Source organism: Mesocricetus auratus, unplaced genomic scaffold, assembly GCF_017639785.1.
Source record: "Mesocricetus auratus isolate SY011 unplaced genomic scaffold, BCM_Maur_2.0 Super-Scaffold_100003, whole genome shotgun sequence".
Taxonomy (NCBI): Eukaryota; Metazoa; Chordata; class Mammalia; order Rodentia; family Cricetidae; genus Mesocricetus; species Mesocricetus auratus.
In genome coordinates this window covers 38,096,986-38,119,849 of record NW_024429188.1, presented here as the reverse complement: position 1 = coordinate 38,119,849, position 22,864 = coordinate 38,096,986, and positions in this window count along the sequence as shown.

Genomic DNA, 22,864 nt, shown 5'->3' with positions numbered 1-22,864 from the left:
CAGATACAAACTTATAAATAGAAATGTGCAAAGGTTATGATCAGGTAGTTAAAAGAAAGATAACAACTGGGTCTAGTACTTTTTGTCTGTGACTGCAGGACTTTTTGAATGTAACTGCAGTACTTTTTGTCTGTAACTACAGTACTTTTTATCTGTAACTACAGTACTTTTTGTCTGTAACTACAGTACTTTTTGTCTGTAACTACAGTATGCAGGATTCTGAGACAGGAGGATGGCCTCATATTAAAATGTAATTTGAGGTATGCAGTGTATATTAGTGCAGTATGAATTATAGAGTAACATCCATTCTCAAAAAAACACAGAGTACCCTACCAACAAAATGATAAATAAAATATTTTAAACTACAAACATATTTAATATATTAGAATTATGAATAATATTTTGAACATTAGTTTGTTAAAATTATAAAGCTAAATAATGTTGACTCAGTAAAGATATGTGTAGGAAAAGTCAATTTAATAATTTCTAGCAAATGTCAAAACAAAAAATATTAGCACCTTACTTTATTATGCTAGCAAATTTAAACTCAAAAGACTATTAATCCAGTAAATTTTTGTTGACAGATATCTCATGGTCATATTAGATATCGATGAAAAACATATATATAATATTATTTCATTTATATTGATGTTATTATCAAAATATAACACACACATCTATCAATTGGGGAATGATCAGAAAGATCTGTTTATTTGATGATGTAAACTTATAAACTTATAAACACTATCAGTCAGAAAGATCCATAGACTAATATGGAGTATTCTACAATAAAAAATATACACAGAAAATATAAAAACCTATACCTTTTAGGAAAATAACTAAGAATTATTGAAGTGATATGGGATATATAAAATTTAATGGATAATTTCATTTGATTTTATGTTAGTGCATATAATATGTAAATTTATACTTGTATATATTTGTTTTTATACATGTGTGTTTCCACTTCTATTTTCATATATCAGTTGACTTTTTTAAAAGGAGATTTTATTTTTAACTTTAGTTATATATGTGTGTCTGTTTATATGTGGATTTTTGCAGTGCCCACAGCAACCAGAAGGGGACAACAGAGACTCTGGTGTTGAAGTTACAGATGTTGTTAGTTACATGGGTACTAGGAAGCAATTGTTTGTCCTCTGCTAAGCCATCTCTCTAGACATCTTATTATATTTAAGGAATAAAGAGTAAGTATAGCAAATTGCTAGAAAAAATAGACTTCGTGTTATATTTAATAAAATATTTTTTCCATCTGGGGAGATGGCATGGTGAAAAAAGTAAACATGAGACCCTAATTTCTGATTCCCAGCAGCCACATACAAAGCAACAAACAACCAATGTGTGTGTGTGTGTGTATCATATCTGATATATCATGTGATAAGTTGTTACATATATCACATATATATATCACATATATAAAACAAATACATAAACATACACAATGTGTATTGCCTGATACTGAGAATAAAATATAAATAATATATCATGTCTACAAAGCTATTTATTTTTTGTAATTACACTATCAAAATAATGGAAAATTAGATATCTCTAAAATATACTATTTTCAATTTTTAAAATACTTTTCCACCCATATGTCTGTCTGTGTCCACACACACACATGAGCTGTGACATATACACATGGGGAAGTCAGATCAGTGGACGACTTGCAGCAATCACTTTTGTAAAAATTAGGGAATATGGTATTGGTAATGGTGTTGTCATGGTATGGAAGATTCTTAGAGATTAATTCAAATGAGAACAGCACATAAACTAGAAGGTGCTATGTGCATATTTGATATTACTGCCACAGTTTCCATAACTTGTGCTATCGGTGTACAGATTCCAGAAAATGACACTGATTCTTCTGGAGCTGCAATTATAAGCAGTTGAGCCCCACTCAGTGTGGGTATTTTTAAATTTTTTTTTATTTAAATTAGAAACATGAATGCTTCACATGTCAATCCCTTCTCCCTCTCCCACCCCTCCTCCCTTGTCCCTCCACCAGCCCCCCCCCAACCAATCCCCACATCATTTCCCAGGGAGGGTGAGGCCCTCCTTGGGGGGAATCTCCAAAGTATGTCATTTCATTCAGGGCAGAACCTAAACCCTTCCCCAAGTGTCCAAGCTGAGAGAGTATCCCTCTATTTGGAATGAGGTCCCAAAGATCAATCATAAACCATGATTTGTTTGTGCTAATGGTGTTATGTTCAGGAAGCAGTCTCCTGAACCAATTTGATGAAGGGTACCTCCCACTTTCTCTTCTAGCAGGTTCAGTGTGGCTGGATTTATGTTGAGGTCTTTGAACCATTTAGACTTAAGTTTTGTGCATGGCGATAGTCATGAATATATCTGCAGTCTTCTACATGCCAATATCCAGTTATGCCAGCACCATTTGTTGAAGATACTATCATTTTTCCATTGTATAATTTTAGCTCCTTTGTCAAAAACCAGGTGTTCGTAGGTTTGTGGATTAATTTCAGGGCTTTCAATTCGATTCCATTTGTCTACCTGTCTTTTTTTTTGTGCCAATAACAAGCTGTTTTCAGGACTATAGCTCTATAATAGAGCTTGAAGTCAGGGATGGTGATGCCTCCTCATGTTGCTTTGATGATCAGGGTTGTCTTGGCTATTCTGGGTTTTTCGTTTTTCCATATAAACTTGAGAATTGTTCTTTTAAGGTCTGTGATGAATTGTGCTGGGATTTTGATGGGGATTGTATTGAGTCTGTAGATTGCTTTTGGCAGGATTGCCGTATTTACTACATTGATCCTACTTATCCAAGAGCATGGGATATCTTCCCATTTCCTGGTGTCTTCTTTAATTTCTTTCTTTAAAGACTTAAATTTCTTGAGATACAGGTCTTTCACTTGTTTGGTTAGCATTACCCCCAGATATTTTATGTTGTTTGTGGCAATTGTAAAGGGTGATGTTTCTCTGATTTCTTTCTCGGCCCTTTTATTGTCTTTATATAGTAGGCCTACTGATTTTCTTGAGTTGATCTTGTATCCTGCCACTTTGTTGAAGGGGTTTATCAGCTGTAGGAGTTCCTTGGTAGAGATTTTTGGGTCACTTATGTAAACTATCATGTCATCTGCGAATAGAGAAAGTTTTGCTTCTTCCTTTCCAATTTGTATCCCCTTGATCTCGTTTTGTTGCTCTAGCTAGAACTTCCAGTACAATATTGAAGAAGTATGGGGAGAGGGGACAGCCTTGCCTTGCTCCTGATATTAGAGGAATTGCCTTGAGTTTCTCTCCTTTCAGTTTGATGTTGGCTATTGGTTTGCTGTATATAGTTTTTATGATGTTAGGTATGTTCCTGTTATCCCGGATCTCTCCAAGACCTTTATCATGAAGGGATGCTGGATTTTATAAAAGGCTTTTTCAGTATCTAGTGAGATGATCATGTGATTTTTGTTTTTCTGCTTGTTTTTATGTTGTACTACATTGATGGATTTTCGTATGTTGAACCAACCCTGCATCCCTGGAATGAAGCCTACCTGATTATGGTCGATGAGGTTTCTGATGTGTTCTTGGATCCGATTTGCCATTATTTTATTGAGTATTTTTGCATCAATGATCATGAGGGATATTGGTCTGAAGTTCTCTTTCTTAGTTGTGTTTTTGTGTGGCTTGGGTATCAAGGTTATTGAAGCCTCATAAAAAGAGTTTGGCAAAGACCCTTCTGCTTCTATTGCATGGAATACTTTGAGGATAATTAGTATAAGCTGTTCTTTGAATTTCTCATAAAATTCTGTGCTGAAGCCATCTGGGCATGGGCTTTTTTTTGGTTGGGAGGCGTTTGATGACTGTTTCTATTTCCTTAGGTGTTATAGGACTATTTAAATTGCTTATCTGTTCTTGATTTAATTTTGGTAAATGATATTTCTCCAGAAAATTGTCTATTTCCTTTAAATTTTCAAATTTTGTGGTGTACAGCATTTCAAAATATGACCTGATGATTCTCTGGATTTCCTCACTGTCTGTTGTTATGTCTCCCTTTTCATTTCTGATTTAGTTAAATTGTATGTTCATATTCTGCCATTTGTTAAGTTTGGACAATGGTTTGTCTAACTTTTTGATTTTTTTCAAAGATCCAACTCTTTGTTACATTGATTCTTTGTATCGTTTTTCTAGTTTGTACTTTATTAATTTCAGCCCTCAATTTAATTGTTTCTTGGCATCTGCTCCTCTGGGGTGAGTTTGCTTCCTTTTGTTCTAGAGCTTTCAGTTGTGTTGTTAATTCTCTAGTGTGACTATTCTCCAGTTTCTTCATGTGGGCACTAAGCACTATGAACTTTCCTCTCAGCACTGCTTTCAAAGTGTCTCATATGTTTGGGTTTGTTGTGTCTTCATTCTCTTTGAATTCTAGGAAGTCTTTAATTTTTTTTAAATTTCTTCTTTGACCCAGGAATGGTACATTTGTGTATTATTCAATTTCCTTGAGTTTGCAGGGATTCTGCCATTTGTGTTATTGTTGAATTCTAACTTAAAGGCATGATGGTCTGATAAGATACATGGAGTTATTCCAATTTTTTTCCTGTTGAGGTTTGTTATGTTGCCAAGTATGTGGTCGATTTTTGAGAAGGTTCCATGTGGAGCTGAGAAGAAGGTAAATTCTTCTGTTTTTGGATGGAGTGTTCTATAGATGTCTAAACCCAATTGTGTCATAACATCTATTAGGTCCTTCGTATTTTTGTTAAGTTTCTGTCTTGTGGTCCTGCCTAGTGGTGAGAGTGGGGTGTTGAAGTCTCCCACTACAATTGTGAGAGGTTTTATATGTGCTTTGAGTTTTTGTAATGTTTCTTTTACGAACGTGGATGGCTTTGTATTTGGGGCATAGATGTTCAGAATTGAGACTTCATCTTGGTTGATTTCTCCTGTGATGAGTATGAAGTGGCCTCCTTCATCACTTTTGATTGATTTAGCTGAAAGTCTAATTTGTTAGATATTAGGATTGCTACCCCGGTTGTTTCTTGGGTCCATTTGATTGAAAAATCTTTTCCCAACCTTAACTCTGAAATAATGTCTGTCTTTGTAGCTGAGGTGTGTTTCCTGTATGCAACAGAAGGATGGGTTCTCTCTTCAAATACATTCTGTTAACTTGTGTCTTTTTATGGGTGTGTTAAGACCATTAATATTGAGGGAAATTAATGACCATTGATAGTTCATTCTTGTTTGCTTTGTAGTGGTTGGTCGTGGTCGAATTGTATGTGGATTTCCACCAGTTTTTCTTTTGCCTGTTGGTAAAGTGGGATTATCTATTGCCTATGTTTTTCTGGTTATAGTTAACTTCCTTGGGATGGACGTTTCCATCCAGGATTTTCTGTAGTGCTAGGTTAGTGGATATGTATTGTTCAAATCTGGTTTTGTCATGAAATATCTTGTTTTTTTCCATATATATTGATTGAAAGCATTGCTGGGTATAGCAGTCTTGGCTGGCATCCATGGTCTCTTAATGTTGGTAGAATATCTGTCCAGGAACTTCTGGCTTTCATAGTTTCCATGGAGAACTCAGGCGTAATTCTGATAGGTTTGCCTTTATATGTTACTTGGCCTTTTTCCAGTGTGGGTATTTTAAAGTAACTCATTGTCTTCTGCAAGAGCAGTGTGCTCTCCTAACCAGTGAGTTATCTCTTTATCCCCATCTTACAATATCACTATTTTTTCATGTAATATAGCCCTCAGGAGATTAAAAATATAAAGTACAGATTAACAAATCAGTTTTTCATACAGTTTTCTACTGTTGCAACAGAAATCATAAAGACAAATTTGTCCATATTTTGTGTTTCAAAAGGTATTCACATCAAATTGATCTGTGCTAAAAATGATTAATTTAGCACATGAAAACACTACATATTATATTCAAGTTACTTATAATAATAGATGAACAGAAATAATATTTAATAAATGCAAAGAAGAGAAATGTGAAAGACAAAGGTGTTAAGTTTTTAATCCATTAGTCATTTGGAATGAAAATGGTCACACACTTGAACAAAATATGACTTTATGTCTTTAGAGGAAGGATTTAACAGTAAGTTTAATTTAGAACTTGGTCTAAAATTTTCAGTTCAGTCAGCAAAAGTTAAAGGAGTTGATGGACTGAATCATATTGTCATGATTTTTAATTTATACATGAGCTTAATTACAAAGTTCCTCATAAATTACTATAAAATTCACTGGAGGCTTTATTTGTTAAAGGCAAACCCATACACCATACAAATGTGCAGTATCTATTTACACATTAGTAACTCTGTTTATTGATAGGTATAGCTGAAATCAACCATCACAGAAGCACCTTTACAAAAATGTCTTTATAGTAATACAAACTGAAGTGTAGTACACAAATCTCCATAATCAATTATAGTTTATTTCATCAATAAAGCACATAGGACCAAAAAAAAGATACCTCTTTTTTCCTCCAGAGAAATCAATATACCTGGCAAAACATTCAGTTAAATTGAATACTTCAATTCTCTATCTAGCAATTTTTGTCATTTTTGGTTATTATAGTACAATTCAACAGTAGAAATATATGGGAGCACATGTCCTTTTTCCCTTGCTAGTGTTATAAAGCAAGAATAATAAATTTATATAACCTAAAATCATAAACATTTTCAATAACATATTTTATTTATTCATTTCAATTTAATTTAAATTAGAAACAAGTTTGCTTCACATGTCAATCCTAGTTCCCTCCCCCTCCCCTCCTCTCCTGCATCCTTCAACCCTCTCTAACCCCTCCCCAAATCCCCACTTCACTCTCCAAGGAGGTTGAGGCCCTTCTTAGGGGATCTCAAAAGTCTTAGAGAATTATGGATAAAAATAGATTGTTGTTTATACCCATATAATTATTCTGATCACTGTGGTTACCTTGTATGGAACTTACTGTGGTATTATTGAGTCTTCCTTCTTCATTATAAAGTATCTATGTGATAAAATTTTATTCAGTTTTATATATTAAAGATCTGAATTAATATTAAGATATTTTACAGATAAACTTTGATAATTTTATGTTATATTGACTAGCAAAGTGTCACAGGGAGAGGGATGTGTGGTTAGGCATGATAGTGCACTCCTTTAATACCACCTGAGTTTTTTTAAAATTTATGGCCATAGGCAAATTTTACTATTGGCTATCCTAGTATACGAAGCAATAAAGAGTATCTAAGATGTGGTTTTTCTGAGTATATAGTACTGAATTGAGAAGAATCCCTGTAAATAGAGTTGAAACAAATGAAAAAGATGGTATTTTGTAAGAATATTCCTTCCTCTCACAGGAACAAATGTATATTTAAGTTGTAACTCAGGTGTGGGGACAAAAAAGAAGACAACAAAAACCCACCAGAAAGGCTTTTCTTAGTGTTCCAAAATTTTGATTGATCTGATAATCAGTTATTTTTTATCTAAACACAAGGTAGTTTCAAAATATTTTTGAAGTTCACCAGCAAATAATACAACACAACTTAGAAAGTGAAGCTGAAAAACATGTCGGTTATTAATAAAGCACCTTGAGTCCTTGACAGACTCGTACCTCCAACTGTCAGCTTGACATAGCTACTCAGATATATAATTGACATCTCACATTCAACATGACCCAAATTAAATACTTAAATCCCCCTACAAATATCTTCACTTACTTCCTTGTCATTTCAATTAGCAAACCCATCCTTCTCAGGCCTAAATTCTTATAGTCATTCATCCTTGATGCCTCAATTTGTGTCACCTACCACATATCACTAGTCAGAAAATCTTTTTGGCTCTACATAATGGATGTGGTGATAAAATGCCCAGAGTTTTCCAACGGCTGAAGGATTTACCACCACCTTCCCTGGCCCAGTTCCTAGAGTGGTACTAATAGACAACCATAGCTATTGTCAATGAATGCCTCAGGTGAAGGCATTAGAGTTTTCAATGTCATTCTTAACAACTAGTTGGAGAGAATAAATGCCTATTTCTATTTTGTCAGCTTTAAGTAACTTTGTGGTACCAGTATCCCTTCTTTAGTACAACAGCCCAGTTTCTCCTTTTTCGTTGTTGTTGTTTCATTCTCTCCCTTCTAAATGGTGCTGATGCTAAGACCACTTATTCAGGACTTTTATTCCCTAATAGCTTTCATCCTAGAGTCAAAACAAGTAATAGTCAGGGAAAGTAAATAAGTTGAGATTTTCAATTGTTCAGCTAGTACAGAAACAGCTGGCATTAATAAGATATGGTAAGTATTGTCACAGCAATACCTCATTCCCTGGTATGAACTTCTGTCTTAGTCCCTATTCTGTTGCTGTGAAGAGCCACCATGGCCACAGCAACTCTTGCAAAGGAAAGCATTTAATTGAGGACTTGCTTACAATTTGAGAAGTTTAGTCAATTATAATGCAGGAAGCATGAAGACACACAGGCAAAAAAGGTGCTGGAGAAGTAACTGACAGCTACATGCTTATCCTGGCATGGGTGACCACCTCCTGCTGACTCACTTAATTCAGCAAAGCCACACATCCTATTTTCTTACAAATAGTGCCACTCCCTGGCGATTAAGCATTCCAATTTATGAGCTATGGATGGCATTCTTATTCAAACCACTATAGGGAGGCACCATTGTCAGTTCATTCTCTTTCCTGAATGTAGATGAAAATGTGATTGATTGTTCAGCTTCCTGCTCTGGTTATCTGCCACTTCCATGATTCCCCACCATTATAGGCTCTCCCGCTGGAATCATAATCCCCATTCCCCAAAGAAAAAAATCTATTTTCTTTGTAAGTTGCCTTGGTCATGATGATTTACCATAGTAAAAACTAAGGCTTGTTTCTAATACCTTTAATGTTATCAATTACAAAAATGACTTCTAAGTTCACATCGTTTTAGAGCAGCAGTTCTCCATCTGTTGGTCACAACCCCTTTGCAGTCACATATCAGATATCCTGAATAAGACATATTTATATGATTTATAACAGTAGCAAAATTACAATTAAGAAGTAGCAGTGAAATAATTTTATGGTTGAGGGGTCACTACAGCATGAGGTACTGTGTTAAAGGGTTGCAGAATTAGGAAAATTGAGAACAACTTTTTAAAAACATAATTCATTATTGATTCTTTGGAAATTTTACATCATGTACTCCAAACCTGCTCTCCTCCCAGTCCCTCCACAACTTCCCCTCACCCTTGCGGTGGGCCTCCCAAAATCAATTAAAAATCAAACAAACAAAAAAATCTCATCTGGATCCTCTAACTTTCCAATACTTCATTCATCATAGCAGCATTCGATGCTATAGTGTGTCACACAGTATACCCCTTTAATCCAATCAGCTGCATCCACAAAATGTTCACTGCATTGGTCTGGTCAAGGCCTCTGGTTGCTGATACACGACCACAACTGGGCCTTCACTGAAACTTCTTTCAGGTATCCTGCTGTTGTCTCATGTCATGGAGGTCTTACAGTTATTGCTCCACAGGACCAGTGACTTCAAGCACCACATTAGATTTTAAATGGGACAGCTGTTAGGATGGGCAAACACAAGGCCCAGGATGTAAGTCTGAGTGGTAGCTGAACTGGTAGGTCGAAGCCATTGGGACCACCCTCTGGGGGAAGGGACAAAGTCAGTTCTCCTATGTTTATACCATTGAGTCCAGCTCTCCCACTCCTATGTTAAGGGGATGGTCCATCTCGCCCAGTACTGGGGGTCAACTCTCCTATGGGGAGATGGTACCAGCTCTCTGCTACAGTATCCATTGAGGGACAGGACCAGTAACCGCAGGGCTAGTGAGGGATGGGCCTGGCTCAGTAGATTCCTCAAGTTTCAACACATATGACCCACCCCCCATGGACATCAGCCCAGACCCTGGCTGTGGTACAGTCACAGACACAGCAGCCCTCATCAGCTTCCCTTGCCCAGATGACACTTTGGCCCCAGCAGCAGTATGACCCTCAGACACCAAGATGGCCTCAGGATGTAGCCTAGATCCTGGGTATCCATGTGGGAGAACAATTGTTTTAGAGTAAAAACTAAGATTTTATTGTCCCATCAAAATGTATCATGGATTTTTACTTTTCAGAACATGCCCAGACATATGTGTAACATTTTTTATATCTTGGCTTGTTTAGTAATCCTGAGACTTCACAATGATTGGGGAATTTTAAATTTCATTTTATTAATTAGTTGATTAATTAATTTGTGTTCATGTGAGCGTATGCCATATGTGTAAGGGTGCTCACAGAGACCAGAAAGGGGTGCTTGATCCTCTGAAAATGAAGTTACTGCCTGTGGTGAGATGCCCCAGGAATGCTAAGAAACAAAATAGATCCTCTGAAAGCATAGCCAGCACCTTGAATGCTGATTCATCTCTCCAACTTTGCTTTTATCCCTTTTCCTTGCTCAGCTTTTGCCTTTTCATTATAGACCTACATAAGAATGGCCACTAATATTGACATGGCGTTGTCAATACTAGGCTGTCTTAAAATCTCTTCTACCAGCGCATTAATGCCAAACTCTTCAACTTAGCCTTGAACAGATTTTTCAGATGAGGGTAAAAGGCAGTTGCATTCTTTCCCAAAATATCACAAGAATGGTCTCTAAGCCATTTAGTAATATTTTTCTTCTCTGAAACCTCATGAGCTATTCAAATCATCCTCAGTATGGCTATCCTTGTTCCTACTAAGAAGATCCATTAAGCTCTGATTAAAGCATCAAATGGCTTTTTGAGTCCACAGTCTCAAAATTTTCATATTCCTTCAACAGTCAGCATGGTTAGGTTTGCCACAGCATTATTCCAATATCTCATACTAATTTCTGCCTTAATCATTGCTCTATTGCTGTGTAGAGTACACCACAACCAAATCAACTTTTTATAAAAGAAACCATTTAACTGGGGCTTTCTTACTGTTTCAGAGGTTTATTACTGTCATGGTGGGAAGCATGGAAGCAGACATGGTAAGCATGGTGTTAAAGAAGTAGGTGGTCCATAGACAAAGAAAGGGGGAAGGGAGAAAGAGAGAGAGAGAGAGAGAGAAAGAGAAAGAGAGAGGGGGAGGGAGGGAGGGAGAGAGAGAGGGAGAGAGAGAGGGAGGGAGAGGGAGAGGGAGAAAGAGAGTTATGACATTGACTTGGCATAGATTTTTAAATATCAAAGCCCATTCCCAATGATATGCTTACTCCAACCAAGCCTCCTAATCCTTGCAAATAGTGCCATACCCTGGTAACTAATGATTAAAATATGTGAGCCTATGGGAGGCATTCTTATTCAAACCACTATGTAACAGTGACATGGTTAGAACATATATATTATAGCTTCTGCTTTGGAGTACTTTCTGGGATGCATATGTGTTTAAACACATGCCTGTGTGTCTATATGCATTTCTTATATTTATCCTTTGGCTCTTTACCTTGGTTGGTTGTTTTGTCATATTCAATTTGTTTTTTATTAACCTTATATTACTTTATTTTATCTCTTAGATATTTATTTTCTAAAGAGAGACAGGGAGGGTGTGAATCTAGATGGGATGGAAGTTGGGGAAGAACTGGGAAGAATAGGGGAGGGGAACCACATTCAGAATATATTGTATGAAAAAATATTTCCAATAAAAAACTTACAGCAAGGTGATCTGAGGTAGTATTCTTGTGAAAATGAACTTGAAGGTGTGACAGAATGTCAAGCATTTGAGAAAAAGGAGAGGAGTTATTATCATAAAGATGAATACTGAAGATGATATTACCTAAAATCAACATTAGGGTCAAAAGTTAAAAGGGTTTACAACAATTAATAATTATATGTTAAACATTTAAAAAACAAGAAACCCTCTTAAGTAACTTACAAAATAGTTTTCCTCTCATTCAGCCCAGAAGTAGTCAGGCCCAAGAATTACTCCTGAACCTATGAGTTCCAAGGGAGGTGAAATTCCCCCTAGAAGTATAGGTAGCAAATGCTAATGTGAATGAACAAACATGTTGTATATCCACACACCAAGATAATAAGAAAAAAAGAATACGTTCTCAGCAAAAGTCATAAAATATGACACATAACATTTCAAATTATCATTATACTTTTAGAACATGATCTATACTGCCAGGATTCTGAGCTGTGTGTGGTTGGCTACAATGGGGACATGAAACCTTTGAGATAAGGCTACCAAATGGATTTGGATTGCTGGAAAACTGGCTTGGATAAATGGACTAATAAAAATGATTTAACATAGTATAATGGGTGATTTCTATGGTAAGTAAATAACATGTTGAGAAATTTAAATTGGTACCCCTTAACAAGTTCGTGTTTATCTATGGGAGGAAAAGAAGAAGAAAGAAAGATTGAATGTTCATACTGTATGCCAATTTCCCCCTATTTTGCATTAATCATCTCTGTCTTTGCATTTCATACATTAATTAAATATTACTGTCAGTAAGTCATGCTGTTTCAACTTATTCTAGTTAATTGGGATATAAAGAAAATAATAATGTATACAAAGTATACATAAAAGTTATTTATAGATGGGTGGAGGAGACACTCAAGAAAACAAGGAAGTATGGGACAGTAGCTTCTATTCTTCATTGTTCTTTATACACAAGAAAAAAAGAAAATTCTGGGAGGTTTTTAAAATATAGATATCATACTTTTTGCATGCTTAAATAGATATTAACCATATTGAATATTCAAATTTAGTATAAATCACATACTAATATAATTATCCTGACCCTTTAAATAAAAACCTACATAGACTTATTTAACAAACAAAACAATGTTTTATTTTCTTAAGACAATCCCAAGTAGGGGAATGGCTTCACATAAAGACATTAGATCTGAGAAACCCTAAGCAAATTCTATGTGGACATGCTATTATCTAGGGAAGAGCTATGGCAAAAATATTCATTATATCATATTGTTCTTAATGATGACTATCACATTGCTATGTAAATTCACAGTGGAAACAATATTATATGATTAAATTACATAAGGTGCATTCTATATATTAATATCTTAAGCAATCCCTTCTAACTTGCACATGAATAAGATTTATTGTAAACATGTTTAACATCTTATGTTGAACCATTTTTCTGTGATTTTTGGACAAATTGCTATGACTAAAATTTGGTACTTATTCATTATATCAAAATATATCAGAAAAAATAAAAAACTCAATTGAAGAACCTTTAAAAACATTTTATTGTAATGAAATCACAAATAAAAATACTGCACAGCTAGATTAATGTAGCCACTAAAACAAACACTTGTACAGTCTCAAACTCTATGAACATCAGTGAATAAGAGTCTGTTTAAGCCGGGCGTTGGTAGCACATGCCTTTAATCCCAGCACTCGGGAGGCAGAGGCAGGCATATCTCTGTGAGTTCGAGGCCAGCCTGGTCTACAGATCCAGTTCCAGCACAGCCTCCAAAACAATACAGAGAAACCCTGTCTCGAAAAAAAAATCCATTTAAACATTATTTTTATATAATCTCAAATCTCTGTTGGTCATTTCCATTTAGCAGAAGAGTCTTTGTGGTACATCTATTTCTTCATCTGTTATGTGACTTTTTCCAACACATTCATAAATATTATACAAATAAACAATTAATAGTCACAACTGAAAGACAAAAACAGATATGCTCTGTGCATCACTCATAAAGTTAAAGGTCATAATATAAATCAACAGTAAGGGAGATTTAAGGTTTACTGTAAAGAAAAATTGTAATATTTCAAATAGAACAAAGTCTATTATCCATTTTTTTGCCTATCTCAGATTTTGAATGTTTTTCCTACTTCTATCAGTAATGATGTATTTACTTAGTACTATTAACTTAATCTATAATAAATAAACCTGTATTGTCTCTAAGTTTCTGAAATTGAAATAATTTGTTTTCCTTTTACATGCCTGAGTATTCAACACAATTAATTTTTTATCAATTGGCAAGCCATTGACCTGGGAATTATTTTTATAGTTACATTCTACTAACTCATACATTTTCCTTCTCTATTTATACTTTCTTTTTTATTTTCAAAGATGAGATGTAGCAAAATTGGAGACACATGTTAAGAAGAATTTGTGGGCTTCTACCAATTTTTTTCAAGAAGTATTTGGATAAGAAGTAGTGAAAATTAGTATGTTTTTCCAGAAGTGATGTTTTTATAATGGGGAGGATTCTCTTTAGTGTGGGCAAAATGATTTACAGATTACTAGGATTATACTCATGTAAATCACATTTCTACAGTATTGTAAGGTGAATATAATAACAGGTGTTAACTTCTCCAGTTTCAAACAATAATGTCACCTGCCCCTCACCATACACTGCAAAAGGTTTTGTCATTTAAAATTAAAGATAAAAAGACGGTGTATCTTTTTCTCTTGGTTTAATCTGAAAATAAAATGAGAGCAAAGAAAAGTTCATTTCTCTTTCACTGCAATAGCGTCACAATTTATTTTCCCCTTGATACAGCATTTCTTCAGAATGCTTCCTTCTATTTGTACTCACTAGAAAACTTTTTTTCTGAACTTCAAAGTGCTATAAAAGTTTGAGTAGAATCATGTGAACATGGCATGCTTTTTATAGTTTATTCCAAACCCCATTTTCTATCATATCTATGGAGCCTAGTTTTTCCAATGTATCACAATAATATCTTCTCTTGGTATCCAGGTCAATACTACCAGTGTTTATTCTATACTTACACAACAGAATCATTGGTGAGATTAGATTATAAAAGTCAGTTAGGATACATTCCTAAATCTGTTTTTATGGAGATAACACATGCTTGCTTTAGATCACACAGAACTCAAATGAGGGACCCATTTGAATTCTGCCCATAGTCTCAGTAATATGCTTGGAATTAGATATAGTTTCAATGTAACTATATCCTAGACCAGCTTCATGTGTACAGTCTCTCAGAGATCCTGATTCAGAAACACAAAAATAAGCCTCTTCTTGGATGCAGAGTGACAAAAAGTACTTTTATTACTTTCTTTCTTCATTTAGAGTAATAGACTTCAAGGTTGCCATTTGCATGGCAGTAACTTTTTAGCCTTTCTTCAGGAATTATCTTGAATGAACTCTAAACCTAGAAAGAACTATTATTTATTATGTACCTTATACAATTTGTTACATATTCAATAGACAAACAAACAACAGTAGGTATTGTTCATTTGCTCAGCTGGATGTTGGCTGGGCACTTAATGTGGTTTGACTAGGATAGTTCATCCATGCAAGTTAAGCTGTTTGTCAATTAATTTAGGCTGGCTTTTGGCTTGGGTGACTAGGATGGTTAGGCTCTAGTCAAATTTCTTTCATTATGACTCAAAGGAACAATGAAATAATACTGTGACTTAAAGCATTACATATTAGAGTAATCCATGAAACAATGGATAATGAATACAATGTTGTAACTAGAACATTCAATTATATACACACACTTAAATGGTTTTGATAACATAATCTTGCATGTTTTGAGAATTAATAATAGATTAAGAAAGTTAGTCTTCAAACACTTCAGAGATTAAAAGAATATGGTCACTTTGGGTGCCAATATGTAACATGACTTCTAACAGGTGTTAGTAATAAAAACCCAGAATCATATATTAGGGGGTGAAAACTGAAAGACCAGATAACCTGAGCAGCCAGACACTAGAGCTCTTACCTCTATTAAATTCTCATACTAAAATGAGATTAAGTTCCTATCTCCTCCCTCCTATATTCCTCTCTCTGCCTAGCCATATTACTTCCTGTCTTTCTGCATAGATCTCCGGAGATCTATGGTTAGCTAGTGGCTAGTTCTGTCCTTTAATCTTCAGTTAAGTTTGTTAGAATATAAACAAGGTATCACCACATTGAGCTTACTTATTGACTAGATTGCTTGACCCATTAAGTCCTGATATTACCCCTTTCTCCATGCCCTTCTACCAATACTGGGGTAGAAAGTCACTGTCACATACAGCTCTCATGTGGACACTAGGAACCCAAAGTCAGGTCTTCATGCTCATATGGCAAAGTCTTCACCCACTGAGAAATCTACTCAGTCTCCATTTCTTTTAAAGAATTTAACTGTTTCTTGTAGGAATTTTAAGATATATAAGCTGTCATTGAATTTATTAGAAATTGTCCTTTTCCTAGAAGTTTTACTGTTAAACCAGAGAAAGATGCTTTTCAGTAGCCCTTGAGCCATGTTATATATGCTTCCCTGACAATGGTGGTGCCCTCTAGAGGTCTAATGGACTGCATAAAAATACCAACTCTTCAAAATATCAGTGATTTGAACTGTTCAAAATCTCTTAGAGGGCTGCATAGTAGACAGAGAGAATCAATCAGATTGTGATTGTAAGGTAAAGGATGACAGTAGATCATTGAGTGGATGTAAGTCTTTGTTCATCAGTTGCTCCCAATAACACAAGTCATTATACAGTAAAGCAATGGAGTTGAGACGACTAAAAATTCTACTAGGTACTGTTAAGGCTGTATATAAAAATGAAATTCTGTTAACTAGTCCAGAAAACCAGAACATTATGCAATAACCAGTCTATTATCTATCAATCAGACCAATAAATTGTCCAACTATTTTCTAGTAAAACTCCAGCAAACTACATAATCCCTGTAACAAATGTTCAAGAATTGACTAATAAATGAAAGTTTCTACATTTGTTTATGTTTTTGAAGGCCAAATATGTACCCCTACTCAGTAACTAAGGATACCATTCTAGACAGCCTATCTACAGCTTCCCAATGCCAACTGAGAGTTACATATAACAGCATTCTTTGCTTCCAATACTTACTTGAATTGGGGGCCATACAGCCTAGTCTTGGATCAGTGTATGACTACAAGTCCAGTGGGTCTCCTCAGGGCAAACCCCAGTGGAAATGGACTCTCATTTGGCAAAGATCAGTAGTCCATGGGACAGTTTAGAACTTTTCAACATTCATACACCTTGCAGATTCTTTTCTCTCTCATTATACTGGTGATTCTTTGGTGGTTTTTAATTTTGCTTTGTCAGTCACACAGGCAAGAGTTGTAATTTTCCCCAGAAATTCTGCTCTTTCTCAAATATTTCCTCTATGATTTAACAGGGTAATAATGCCTCTCAAATCTCTCATCTGGATTTACTAACTACAACTCCCAATCCTGGGAATGTTTCTGACTCAATAGTGATAGTTAGGCACATATGAGAAAACAATAGTTGAAACATTAACCATGTCTTGTCATTTTAGAAAGGAGGGTAAGGCATGCACACACAGTATAGGAAAAACAGGCTAAGGAACACATATAGTGCCAACTGTTGAGAGTCGTTTTCCTAAATACCAAGCACAGAATCATTGGCAGGATTTGATATGCTAAAAGAAGAAAAAATACAATGTGAAATATGACATGGATAAATCCATCTTTATCATACATTGGAGATTATATTGGTGGAAGAAGTATGATATAATGAGATGGAAAAAGAGTGTTTTGTCAAAGTCTGCCTTTTAGAGAGAATGAAACATCGGACCCTCTTATAAAAAAAAACTGCACAAAAACATATCTTGCATACTTGAAAGAATTGTGTAGGTATACATATTGTTGTACTTAAAGCATTGTGCACATCGCTAATGTTTTTTAACACTGCAATGGCAAGTAGCTTTTAGCTTTCATAAGTGCTGTGAGAGCAGGATGTGTCTGTCTTGATATTTAGTTAATTCGCAAAACTGCTGAATTCTATGTCTAGGATAAGGCTACATAGCGGGTGGGAAGGTATGTTTGGTGAAGCACAAAGGGCAGCAATAGGAGCTTTCATAATGATCACAATGTTCATTAAAATTACGATGCATTTATTAAAGTCAAAAATAGAAGCCAATAACAAGGCTGTCCACGTAACTCTGGTAAGAAAATGTCTAAGTATAAATAAAGTTGGCCCAAGTTATTTGGGACCACTTGAGTGTAATCCAGTTGGTGGTCAGAAGTTTTCTTTGCACCAATGCACTTTCCCTGCCTCAGGACCTGAAGCCAAGTCAAGGTTGGACTCCCGAATACCTGAGTTTGGATTCCTAGCATTTTAATTGAAGAAAACATACTTGAGTGACATGTCTTGATTTTCTGTTCTGGAGAAACCTCTAAGTTCTCTTTAATCACTCCCTTTTGGTGGTCACTAATTCTGAAGTCTTCTCAAGCACAAGGTTTATCAGGTATGCAAAGTATCTTGAACTACTATGAAGAGTCACAACAGCCTATCTGCTGTAAGATTGTTATGTTAAATCAAGATGTTTTTAGACATCCATTAGAGTCCTTTTTAGGGCCTATACATGGAAGCTTATTGTATTGTGGACAGTGTATTTTAAGTATAACCATCAAAAACAAGTTGTCCTTTAGAATAAAATACCTGTCAGGCACCAGAATATTTAGTAACAGAACTTAATTTTCGGACAAAACTTCTAATCATAGCCTTGAAAATAAAAATCAAATATCATACTTAACTGGCAGTTAGGTTTACTTTTCCAGACCAGCGATGCTTGTTCTCAATACATTAGAATTGGTAGGATTTTTGCTATGGTACAGCTTGGAAACTGATTGTTTGTCTTTGAGAAAAATTAAAGCATTAGAACCAATCTACCACCTACATGGAAAATCTCCTTATTATAATTTTCAATAAGATAGCCCTGCTTGGGGTGAAATTTCAATTAGAGATTAAGATAAAACAAAATCATTCCAAACTCATTAATATAGTAATGAGCTATGGATTGCAAATAGTTCCATTTTCACTCATACCATATAATGACAAAATATGGATGTAGGAATTAATCGATCTTTTGAAATGTTATGTGGTCATTTGAAAATTGAATACCAGAATCTAGAGAAACGCCTCTGTGTTTGAGAGTACTTAGGACATATGTTTGATTTCCAGGAAGTACATTAGATGGCTCTAACTCTAGCTCCATGAAAACTGAGGGCTCTGGCCTCCTTGGGTCCCTACACTCATGTTCCCATGCCCACACACAGACACACACACACATACACATAACAAAAATAAAATGTTACAATATAAAACATCAAGATTCTGGAAAATGTCTTCTTCTTTCTGAACATTTCTCTATAATGATCTCTAGAATTCATGAAGTCAATGTCCATATACATCTCTCACCACCCCCAAATTAGTAGACAATGAGGATAAGTAACATACACATCATTAGCCATTAAAATGAATGAAGATTAAAATTAATGTGCCGAGAACATGTATCCCCTCAAAACAATGCAATTTGGTTTGTTATAGCTGAGGAGCTTAGAAGCCGACACAAAACTGTGCTGAGAAAAACTTAGCAGAATTTTTTCTAAAGAACCCCACTGGACATTTTCAGAATTGAAGGCCCAAGGCTGTTTGTCATTTAGGGCTTCTTTCACAACCAGACAAAAATGAAAACTTTATAGCAGGTGAAAAATACAAGGCTCACCAGAATGAGTTTCTGAAGTCTACAAGCAAAAGTAGTTTTCACCTAAAACTCAGAGGCAAATTCCTTTTAAGAGTGACAGCTAGCACTAGAACTTACATATCCAGGTACAGATTAAAATTGGAGTAACGAAAAATGAAGTATTGATAGAATTGCAAGAAACCAGATGTCATATATGTCGTGAGTGGGAATATAAATGGTATAAAATGGCTATTCCCTTTTAAGCATATGCTCTAGAAGTTTCTGATAAAATTATCCATGTCTCACCTTCCCCTATAATCAGATTAGTGACTACCCTAATTGTCATCTTAGAACCTACATCCAGTAACTGATGTAAGCAGATGCAGTGACCCACAGTTAAGTACTGGGCTGAGATCCTGGAGTTTGGTTGAATAAGGGGAGGAGGAATCATATGAACAAGGAGGGTCAAGATCATGATGGGGAAAACCACACAGAGAGCTGACTTGAACTAGTAGGTGCTCATGGACAATGGACTAACAGTTGGAGAACCTGCATGGAACTGAACCAGACCCTTTTAATGTGGGTGACAGTTATGTGACTGGATCTGTTGGAGGTACTGACAGTAGCACCAGACCTATCTCAGGTACATGAACTGACTTTTGGAGCCCATTCTCTATGGTGGGATACCTTGCTCAGCCTTGATGCAGGGGGGAGGGGCTTGGTTTTGCCTCATCTTGGTATGCCAGACTTTGTTGACAACCCAAGGAAGGCATTATTCCCTCCAAGGAGTGGATGGGGGTGGGAAGTGTGGGAGGTAGAAGGGCAGGAGAAGGGGAGGGAGAAGGAATGGGGGTTGGTATATAAAATGAAAGATAACTTTTTAAATAAAAATTTAACCGTGCCTCAATGTTAAAAGGAGGGTTGGAATATTGCTTAATGCTAAGGAGCTCACCTAGTATGTTGAAGATTCAATCCAGTGGATGCTGGGTGAAGGGGAAGGGAAAAGAGGAGAAAAATTAAGAGAACTGGAGGCTGTTTAACCCAATCTGTTTTCAACAGATTGGTAGCAGCCTAAAGTATTTAGAAAGAAACTATAAGAGACAAGAATATTTCCAAGTATTAAGATAAAACTGTAACAACTCAGGAGAAGAAACCTTTGTATAGTCAGATAAGAGGATACATACTATTTAGCAGTTAAAAGGAACAAAGTACCGGCACACCCAGAAGCATAGATAAGAAAATGCATCTTCAAATATGTATGCCTAATGAAAGAGGCCATATTATTTCATATGCTATTACATAGAATAAAGTAAAGTGTACTAGAGAACTTAAGAAATTTTGCAGTAGGCATATACAATTTATTAATGATAATGTAAGATCTTGTGTCCTCCTTTAGAGATTCTTTTATGAAAGAGCATAGAGGAAATTATTGGGTTAATGTATAGTTTATCATTTTTTTTGGTTTTACGAGACAGGGTTTCTCTGTATTGTTTTGGAGGCTATTGGTCCTGCGCGGTCTTGAACTCACCGAGATCAGCTTGCCTCTGCCTCCCGAGTGCTGGGATTAAAGGCGTGCGCCACCAATGCCCAGCATAGTTTATCTTTTTAAAAATATTGGGTCACACAAGTTCATGTAGGTATAAAAACTGAACAATATATATACAAGATAAGTACATTGCTTTTATCTAAACTTAATATCAAAAGAGAGACTATAACAAACAAGTTCTACTCATTTATGATTTTACTTCTGATATACTCAAATGAATGTGTACTAATTTCTGAAAATCTATTTGAAATAGACCTAAACATGACAGATTAATAGGCTATCAATGGGTAGAAGGACAAGTGTATGGTAAAAAGTTATATAAAAATTTCATAGTAAAACCTAAGAATTCATAATTTAGAAGTTCACTTGAAAATTCTTAAAATTTTAGTTTATGTTTAGGACTTTTCATAATGCAATTTTACAAAGGTTATAGGTAACCTTATAAAACAGCCTGTGAAAATATGAATTCTTACCAAAGCACACATGTAACTCCACTAATTATTAAGAAATATATTTGTATATTTGAAGCATTAATCTAATAAATCATAATCAATTAAAAATCTGGAGTCAGATATCAGGGTAATTACCTGAAAGATCAGAGAAACAGAGAAACAATCACCTATGACCACTTACCTCTCCAGATCCTTTGCCCAAAATGGGCTGGATTCCTGTCTCCAGCCCACTTTAATCACTTCCTATCTTCACCTCCAGAATGCTGGGATTAAAGGCATGAGCCACCACTGCCCAGCTTCTATGGTTAACTAGTGGCTAGCTCCACCTTTGAACTTCAGGCAAACTTTATTTGTCAGCAAAGAAACAACACATCACACAATAAATATTATTTAAATTTCAAATTATAGAAATTTAAATACAGGATGAAATAGGTCTGCTGGCAAACTCTAGTAATATTAGCTACTTGGAAGGCTAGTACAGGACCACCAGTTCAAGGCTTGCCTAGGTTATGTTGTCTATCGAAGGACAAAGTGAGCAACATATTGAGATTCCATGTCTAAATAAAATGTTAAAAGAGGGAATTGGAATATTGCTTAATGCTAAAGAATTCACCTATTATGTTGAAGATTCAATCCAGTAGAGGATTAGAGGGAGGAGAGAAGGGAGAGGAAAAATAAAGAGCACAGAAGGCTGTTTAACCCAATTGGTTTTCAACAGACTGGTAGTGGCCCTAAGTATTCAGAAAGAAAGAAGATGACAAGGGTCACTGATGGGGGAAGTCCTGTGTATATGTCAATAAAGCACTGTTGGCCAATAGGGAAGCAAGATAGGTGGGACTAGGAGTCCACGAGGACTCTGGGAAGGAGAAACATAGGGAGTCAAGATGTAACTGCCATAGGGATAAGAAGCCCGGAAACTTCTCCGGTAAGAGAAATACTTAGATTAGCAATTATGGGATAAATACTTAAGTCAGTAAGAAGCAAACAAGGCCAACAGCTTCATAATTAATATAGCCTCCTGTGTGTTTATTTGGGACTGATGCAGCTCTGGAACCAGGCTGGCAAAAAGGCTTCTCTCAACAGGTCACATTCAGAATCCACTGAGTAACATTTCTTTTCCACATCTTAAGGAGCTTAGTGGCTGAAAATGGGCTGGCAGGGGAGGGAATGTAATCACTTTCTAATGTCTGATATCAAGTTTAAAGGATTTGATCCTAAAAGCATATTGTATTTTCTAGAAGAGGAGTTCAAGTGAATGATGTCTACATTTGTGTGATGTGACCTAAAGTTATTGCCTTTCTTCAGTCTTTCAAGATGAATAAACCAAAAAGACCATCTATCATTCTTTATGCTTTATGCTTTCTATGGTAGGAAACCAGGCCAAGGGAAATTTCTGACTTTTTGTGAGTGGATGTCCTAAAGAAGAATCAATGTCTTAATGATGAATTAATAATTAAATTAGAAAGCAAAACAACAGGAGTATTATGGAAAGGAACTTTAAAAGAATTA